Source organism: Callithrix jacchus, chromosome 16 (genome assembly GCF_049354715.1).
Source record: "Callithrix jacchus isolate 240 chromosome 16, calJac240_pri, whole genome shotgun sequence".
NCBI classification, from domain to species: Eukaryota; Metazoa; Chordata; class Mammalia; order Primates; family Cebidae; genus Callithrix; species Callithrix jacchus.
Genome location: NC_133517.1, coordinates 37067215 through 37076924, shown reverse-complemented (window position 1 = coordinate 37076924; position 9710 = coordinate 37067215).

Genomic DNA, 9710 nt, shown 5'->3' with positions numbered 1-9710 from the left:
AAATTATTTTTACTTCAGATACCTCATCTGATTCTAACAGATGGGCTTATTGGCTATTATATTAGTGGCCAAGGGTGAGAACACGGTGACTATGGAATGATTTGAAGAAGAACTCCTACCCTTGCTAGATTTGACAGAGCTAACAATGCCTAGACTTTGGATACAGTTCTAAGATAAAGAAAAATGCTAGGATAGGAATATGGACTGAACAAACTGATGAAAAAAGAGCAACATTTCTTCTATTTTAAAAAATAATTACAATGAATTTTCTTCCTAAAAAGAGACCACACACAGTGGTACAAATTCCTAAACATTTCCACCATAATCTTTTTGTTTTTTAGAATTTTATCTTAAATTCCAAAAGTATCCAAAGACAATTTATAAAAGTTAAAAATATTTATATGAAAGTAATCTTTTTTCTTATTCACTTTCCTGAAGCTATGGCAACTTCCAAATTTCCATGTAGGAATGTATAGGTGTTGTGACTTGAGGGAGAGTGAGAAATAAATGGGAGACTTCTTGGGGCTTTGTGCAAATAGCAAGCACACATTTTTGTGTGTGTGCTTGTTTTTATGTTTATACTTTTGAGGGAATTAATGTAGATTATGGAGATCTAAAGTACCTGTTAGTGCTGCCCCTACCATGAAGTAATCAGTATTAAAAGCTCCATGCTTATGCAAATATACAAATCCACATCTAAAGGTTTTTGTTGTTGTTTGTTTTACAGAAAAGGGACTATGTTCTGTATATTATTCTCCAACTTTTTTTTTTTTTTGAGACGGAGTTTTTGCTCTTGTTACCCAGGCTGGAGTGCAATGGCGTGATCTCGGCTCACCGCAACCTCTGCCTCCTGGGTTCAGGCAATTCTCCTGCCTCAGCCTCCTAAGTAGCTGGGATTACAGGCACGTGCCACCATGCCCAACTAATTTTTCGTATTTTTAGTAGAGACAGGGTTTCACCATGTTGACCAGGATGATCTCGATCTCTTGACCTTGTGATCCACCTGCCTCAGCCTCCCAAAGTGCTGGGATTACAGGCGTGAGCCACCGTATCCCCCAACTTTTTATCATTAATTCCAGGAGATTCCTGCAGTATGAATATCAACATCTAATTTATGTTTTTTATAGTTTAATAATATTTTATTTTATTAATTATAATGATGGATATTCAGATTTATTTCTAGTATTACCCTGTGACACACAATGCTGCAATAAACACCTTTATACATTTATATGAGATATACATGTTACTGATTATGATAAGGGAGGGTCCCAAAAGTAGTATTATCAGTTAATAGAATGCATATTTTAGATTTGAATACACATTTCCAAATTATTTCCTCCATTTTGTAGCAATTTACACTCCAATGTCCAAAGTCTGCAGATTATTTATCATCATTAACTATGAATGTTATTGCTTTTTAAACTTTATGCTAATGTAATAAGTAAAAAATAGATTGTTATTGTTCCTTTAATTTTCATTCACTGTTAATTCTTAAAATTTACCTTTTGATTTTCTAAGGTGAAATTGTTATTCTTCATATTTTTTTTGATGGCAGAAATATAATTTTATAAAAAGTGTTTTTCCTTAAAATTGTTATTGGTACTAGACCGTCACTTCAAATAAATATCTTTTTTTCCAGATGTATATTTTGGGACATTTCTCGATTAAATTATACTTTATATTACTAGTAAAGAACTGTATACTCCAGATCAATAGATTTGAGGTAACTTGAGGAATATTTCTTCTCTCATTCATTAACTAGGTAGGAAGGACCTTCTTAAGTGCTCAGGAATGTTTTAATTTCTAGGATTCTGGGAGAACTACAAATGCTTTCAATAATAATAAGATTTTTCCATAAGATTGGAATTTCTAAAAACAGCATTGCAAACAAAGCATTTTATGACTTGCTTTGTAGGCTTCATTACACAACATTAAGGTGAATGGGTTCATAATCCAATATTGACACAAAAGTAGAAGCAATTTATGTTTCAAAAAAAGTATCTGGTGTAATTAAACTGCATTTACTGTTTCATGTTACTGAATTACCACATCTTCATTCATATGCAGGCTACCACAGTTCTAATTCACTGTGCAAACCGGAAGACTTAGAATTTCCCGGTTTTAATGAATGCTTTCTTAGCCTCCATTCAGAAAAAACAACTCCCCAAAATATTTTACTATGGGTTTAATTGCATGAGGAATACAATACGTCACTCTCTCGGTGTCCTAGCCCCTCAAAAAGGTGTCCTTAATAGATTAATGAAGCCTGCTGGGGGAGTTCACGGTTTTACCTACAGTGTTCTCTGAAAGATCCCTCATCAGCAAGATATTGCCATTTGAAAAACTTTTCTCCCAACGCGAGGGATTTGCATAGATTTAGTCAGAGAACCCTGTTCCCTGGGCTGGCTAGGTAAATAATTATTTCATTCTGGGTGCCAGAAGCTTTTTTAAAACAAGAACTGACCAAATGTAGCTCATATAGGGCACAGTAGAAAGTCTTGGAAACAATGATATGTGGCAAACTGCGGACTGAAATAGGAGAGTGTGGCTTGGAGGAGCTGCTTGCAAGTATTTGCAAGGCTTACATAAGAAGAGGGGGCAGATTTTCTGAGACACCAGTGACTTTTAATGCCCTTAAAAAATATATATATATATATATATACTTCTCAAATTTGAGCTCTTCTACAGGAACGGGTACTATGGGTACTACTGCATGCATGGTGCAATTCCCCCATAAGAAGACTCATTCACTCACTCCGAAATATGTATTGACTACAGTATATTATTCAGGGCGCCACAATGTTAAGCAAGAGAGTCTTGGATCTCATGGACTTATAGTTTAGCAGGGAAGAATGTAGAAGTAGAAGCTGACTGGCAAGTGTCTACTGGGAGAGTCTTGGAGGGGATACATGCAGTGAGGGTTTTTGACTCTATAAGTTCTGTGATCTCTTCCACCGCTTTAATCCTATGATTTTGTGACTGTGCCTACTCTGGTAGTTTTGTGATAAGCAATATGCATTTGGAAAATTGATTTCTCGACAGGAGTATAGACTGCGGCCTTGAGCAAAAATGATTTTCTTGGTTTTTAACTGGCATACTTAGGATAATTTTGAAGTCCTTGGCCTCTAAATTCATCTAATCATATGAATAAAAGCTAGGAAACAGTTACAAATATTTTAATCTACTGTAACTATATTTTCACTTTTCAAAGATAGTGAATCCCCTGATATATAAAGAGAAAAGGATATAAAAAGGAGAGTCTGATTTCAAAACATTTTTTATATAGTTATCTGAAGTCATCAGGCTTCTGCCATTGATACCTCGATTTTAAACTCCACTTTTTATATTTTATTATCTCTGATATATGATGCATCTCATAGCTAGTGCTCTATAATTGGCAAATTGATATATGATAATCATGCACCTTAAATCAATTGCATTTTGAACTTGAGGAAATTTGTTAATCTCCTTCAAAAATTTCAGTGGGTACCATTTGCATGAAGAATAGATTTTAAATCCATAAGTCTAGACTCCAAATAACTTTGCAATATATTTTCAGCCTTATTTGCAACACTATTCTATAACATCCAACTCTTTAGCCACAAATAATAAATAAATAAGTAAATAAACCCTTTATATTTTGAGTATGTCTTTGCTCATGTTATTCTCTTTTTCGGGAAATTTGCTTTCCTTCCTTCTTCAGCATTTTCCTGTTGGAGTATTATCCATCAGCAGCCTTGTCCAGGTATAGACTGTGCCACTTTGTTCTCTCTTGGCCTCTCACCAAGGATACTACTTCTGTCTGTAGAGTGTCTTTGAGTAGTTTGCTCTTCTCTGTCTTCCTTGCCTGTTGGCTGTTGAATAGTTATTTACAAATTGGTTTCAAAGGCCCAACTTTAAACCCCTCCTTAGACATCCAGTTGGTCCCCTGTTCCCGAGAGGTAACCATATTGATACTGACGTTAGTAGTGACACCCGATTGACATAGCACACTATAGCCCAGAACTCTTGAGCTTGAGTGATCCTCTGTCTCAGCCTCCCAAGTAGCTGGGACTACCAGCACATGCCAACAAGCCTGGTGAGTGTGCTCTTTCTAAAAGACATATATGACCATGTCCTTACATCCAGTGTTTGCCCATTGTATGGTATATGAAATTCCCTCTAATTTCACTTTGTCCTCTGACATCAGTTTTCTCAATATTCTCCTCCCACCTCCATTTTTTTTAAAGCTGTGCCGAATTACTTTTCTCCCAATATTCAATTCTTTGAATATTTTTGTCTGCCATTTCCTCTCCCTCTGATCTTCCAGGATTAAGAATCACTACATCTTAAGCTTTCCTTGACCTTTTCTTTTGTTGCTCAAAACTGATCATTCCTTTATTTGTACTTCACCAACCTTGTACTTACTTTTATTATGAAATTTATTACACTGATGCACTTATTGGATTGTTCTTCTCCCTTGTCCATGAGCCCATAAAGACAGAAATGAGGTCTTCCTAATTTTTTTGTCTCCTTTGGGTCAAATATTGTGCCTAGAACATAATGAGTGTTTAAGTAGATGTTGAATAAATTAATAGAGATTTAGAATAGTAAGATTAGCATACCATATATTAATGACTTTGTATATTTACAAGGAAGGACAAGACTTTATTGCAGTGGCTCTCCAATAGGGCTGCACATTAGAATCACTCAGCTTAAAAAAAAAAAACGCAATGCCTAGGTTGAAAGAATATTAAATCAGAATATCAAAGAATGGGACACAGACATAAATATATTTAAAAATTATCAAGGTGATCCAAATGTGCAAACATTGTTGATGAATACTGCTTAAATATTTAGTAGTTTTAGTAGATTTATTGAAAGTTCACCCATTTTAAGTGTTTAATTCATTGATTTTTAATAAGTTTATTGGGTGGGAAAACAGCACCAAAATATAGTTTTAGAACTTTTCCCTTACTCCCTGCATTTATATTAGGCCTACTGGTTGTAAATCTCTACTTAAAACACTCCTCCAGCCCCAGGCTTCCAGGCATCCACACATCCACTTACTTGCTTTTGTTTCTATAAATTTTACTTCTCTGGACATTCTGTACAAATGGAATCATCTAATGGGTAGTCTTTTGCATTTGGCTTCTAATGTTGTTAAGGTTTACCCACATTGTAACATGCATCAACATTTCCTTACTTTTTAAAAATTTTTCCATTAGTTATTGGGGTACAGGTGTTATTTGGTTACATGAGTAAGTTCTTTAGTGGTGATTTGTGAGATTTTGGTGCACCCATCACCCGAGCAGTATACACTGCTCCATATTTGCAGTCTTTCATTCCTCAGCCCCTCTCACTCTTCCCCCCAAGTCCCCAAAGTCCATTATATAATTCTTACATCTTTACATCCTCTTAGCTTAGCTCTCACATATCAGTGAGAACATACGATGTTTGGTTTTCCATTCCAAGTTACTTCACTTAGAATAATAGTCTCCAATCTCATCCAAGTCACTGAAAATGCTGTTAATACATTCCTTTTTTATGGCCTCATAGTATTCTATCATATATTCCCTATGTTTTTATTACTATTCATGTGCTCTTTCTATACAGTAATATTCCATTGTATAGATACAGAACATTTGGTGTATTCCTTTATCCGTTAGTATACACTTGGATTGTTTCCCGTTATAATGCAGCTATGATCATTCATGTGCAAAACTGTGGGCAAATGTTCTAATTTCTCCTGGAAAGATTATTAGAAATAGAATTGTTAAACTGCAAGATACATTTAGATTTAACTTAAAAAAATTTTTCAAACTTTTTGCCAAAGTGGCTTTATGATTTGTAATCCCTTTAACAATTCATATAAATTTTAGTTTCTCCACGTTCTCACCAGCAGTTGCGATTGTCTGTGTTTCTGAGTATAGCCCTTGTAGTTGATGTGTAGTGGTATCTCATTATGACTCTAATTAGCATTTCTCTTATGATTACTGATTTTGAGCACTTTTAATGTTCTTAATAGTCAATCATATGCCTCCTTTGGTGAAATGTCCATTCAAGCCTTAGTTCTTTTGTAAATTTGGTTGTTTTCTTCTTGTGAGTATTAAGAGCTCTTTATTTATACTGTATATAACTATTCCACCAGATATATGATATGCAAATATTTCACCCCGCTCTGTTACTAGTCTTTTTATTTTGTTAATAATGGTGTCTTTTAAAGTGTAAAAGTTTTGTTTTAATAAAATTTATCTTTTTTTCTTTTTATGGCTTATGTTTTTTTTTTTTTAATTTGTATTGGATTTTAGGTTTTGGGGTACATGAGCAGAGCATGCAAGACAGTTGCGTAGGTACACACATGGCAGTGTGCTTTGCTTTCCTTCTCCCCTTCACCCACATTTGGCATTTTCCCCCAGGCTATCCCTCCCCACCTCCCCCTCCCACTGGCCCTCCCCTTTTACCCCCAATAGACCCCAGTGTTTAGTACTCCCCTTTCTGTGTCCATGTGTTCTCATTTTTCATCACCCGCCTATGAGTGAGAATATGCGGTGTTTCATTTTCTGTTCTTGTGTCAGTTTGCTGAGGATGATGTTCTCCAGATTCATCCATGTCCCTACAAACGACACAAACTCATCATTTCTGATTGCTGCATAATATTCCATGGTGTATATGTGCCACATTTTTCCAATCCAGTCTATTATCAATGGGCATTTGGGTTGATTCCAGGTCTTTGCTATTGTAAACAGTGCTGCAATGAACATTCGTGTACATGTGTCCTTATAGTAGAATGATTTACAGACTTTTGGATATATACCCAGTAATGGGATTGCTGGGTCAAATGGAATTTCTATTTCTAAGGCCTTGAGGAATCGCCACACTGTCTTCCACAATGGTTGAACTAATTTACACTCCCACCAACAGTGTAAAAGTGTTCCTTTTTCTCCACATCCTCTCCAGCATCTGTTGTCTCCAGATTTTTTAATGATCGCCATTCTAACAGGCGTGAGATGCTATCTCAATGTGGTTTTGATTTGCATCTCTCTGATGACCAGTGATGATGAGCATTTTTTCATATGATTGTTGGCCTCATATATGTCTTCTTTCGTAAAGTATCTGTTCATATCCTTTGCCCACTTTTGAATGGGCTTGTTTGTTTTTTTCCTGTAAATCTGTTTGAGTTCTTTGTAAATTCTGGATATCAGCCCTTTGTCAGATGGGTAGACTGCAAACATTTTTTCCCATTCTGTTGGTCGCCGATCCACTCTAGTGACAGTTTCTTTTGCCGTGCAGAAGCTGTGGAGTTTGATTAGGTCCCATTTGTCTATTTTGGCTTTTGTTGCCAATGCTTTTGGTGTTTTGTTCATGAAGTCCTTGCCTACTCCTATGTTGGATAGTTTTGACTAGATTTCCTTCTAGAGTTTTTATGGTGCCAGGTCTTATGTTTAAGTCTTTAATCCATCTGGAGTTAATTTTAGTGTAAGGTGTCAGGAAGGGGTCCAGTTTCTGCTTTCTGCACATGGCTAGCCAGTTTTCCCGACACCTTTTGTTAAACATGGAATCCTTTCCCCATTGCTTGTTTTTGTCAGGTTTATCAAAGATTGTATAGTTGTATGTATGTTGTGTTGCCTCCGGTGCCTCTGTTTTGTTCCATTGGTCTATATCTCTGTTTTGGTACCAGTACCATGCTGTTTTGATTACTGTAGCCTTATAGTATAGTTTGAAATCCGGTAGTGTGATGCCCCCCGCTGTGTTCTTTTTGCTTAGAATTGACTTGGCTATGTGGGCTCTCTTTTGGTTCCATATGAAGTTCATGGTGGTTTTTTCCAGTTCTGTGAAGAAAGTCGATGGTAGCTTGATGGGGATAGCATTGATTCTGTAAATTACTTTGGGCAGTATAGCCATTTTCACGATATTAATTCTTCCTAACCATGAACATGGAATGTTTCTCCATCTGTTTGTGTCCTCTCTGATTTCGTTGAGCAGTGGTTTGTAGTTCTCCTTGAAGAGGTCTCTTACATTCCTTGTGAGTTGTATTCCAAGGTATTTTATTCTTTTTGTAGCAATTGCGAATGGCAGTTCGCTCTTGATTTGGCTTTCTTTAAGTCTGTTATTGGTGTAGACGAATGCTTGTGATTTTTGCACATTGATTTTATATCCTGAGACTTTGCTGAAGTTGCTTATCAGTTTCAGGAGTTTTTGGGCTGAGGCGATGGGGTCTTCTAGGTATACTATCATGTCGTCTGCAAATAGAGACAATTTGGCTTCCACCTTTCCTATTTGAATACCCTTTATTTCTTTTTCTTGCCTGATTGCTCTGGCTAGAACTTCCAGTACTATATTGAATAGGAGTGGTGAGAGAGGGCATCCTTGTCTAGTGCCAGATTTCAAAGGGAATGCTTCCAGTTTTTGCCCATTCAGTATGATATTGGCTGTTGGTTTGTCGTAAATAGCTTTTATTACTTTGAGATACGTTCCGTTGATACCGAGTTTATTGAGGGTTTTTAGCATAAAGGGCTGTTGAATTTTGTCAAATGCCTTCTCTGCGTCAATTGAGATAATCATGTGGTTTTTGTTTTTGGTTCTGTTTATGTGGTGAATTACGTTGATAGACTTGCGTATGTTGAACCAGCCTTGCATCCCCGGGATGAATCCTACTTGATCATGATGAATAAGTTTTTTGATTTGCTGTTGCAGTCGGCTTGCCAATATTTTATTGAAGATTTTTGCATCTATGTTCATCATGGATATTGGCCTGAAGTTTTCTTTTCTCATCGGGTCTCTGCCGGGTTTTGGTATCAGGATGATGTTGGTCTCATAAAATGATTTGGGAAGGATTCCCTCTTTTTGGATTGTTTGAAATAGTTTTAGAAGGAATGGTACCAGCTCCTCCTTGTGTGTCTGGTAGAATTTGGCTGTGAACCCGTCTGGACCTGGGCTTTTTTTGTGTGGTAGGCTCTTAATTGCTGCCTCAACTTCAGACCTTGTTATTGGTCTATTCATAGTTTCAGCTTCCTCCTGGTTTAGGCTTCGGAGGACACAGGAGTCCAGGAATTTATCCATTTCTTCCAGGTTTACTAGTTTATGCGCATAGAGTTGTTTGTAATATTCTCTGATGATGGTTTGAATTTCTGTGGAATCTGTGGTGATTTCCCCTTTATCATTTTTTATTGCATCTATTTGGTTGTGCTCTCTTTTCTTTTTAATCAATCTGGCTAGTGGTCTGTCTATTTTGTTGATCTTTTCAAAAAACCAGCTCTTGGATTTATTGATTTTTTGTAGGGTTTTTCGTGTCTCAATCTCCTTCAGCTCAGCTCTGATCTTAGTTATTTCTTGTCTTCTGCTGGGTTTTGAGTTTTTTTGATCTTGCTCCTCTAGCTCTTTCAATTTTGACGATAGGGTGTCAATTTTGGATCTCTCCGTTCTCCTCATATGGGCACTTATTGCTATATACTTTCCTCTAGAGACTGCTTTAAATGTGTCCCAGAGGTTCTGGCACGTTGTGTCTTCGTTCTCATTGGTTTCAAAGAACTTCTTTATTTCTGCCTTCATTTCGTTGTTTACCCAGTCAACATTCAAGAGCCAGTTGTTCAGTTTCCATGAAGCTGTGCAGCTCTGGGTCAGTTTCTGAATTCTGAGTTCTAACTTGATTGCACTATGGTCTGAGAGGCTGTTTGTTATGATTTCAGTTGTTTTGCATTTGTTGAGCAGTGCTTTACTTCCAATTA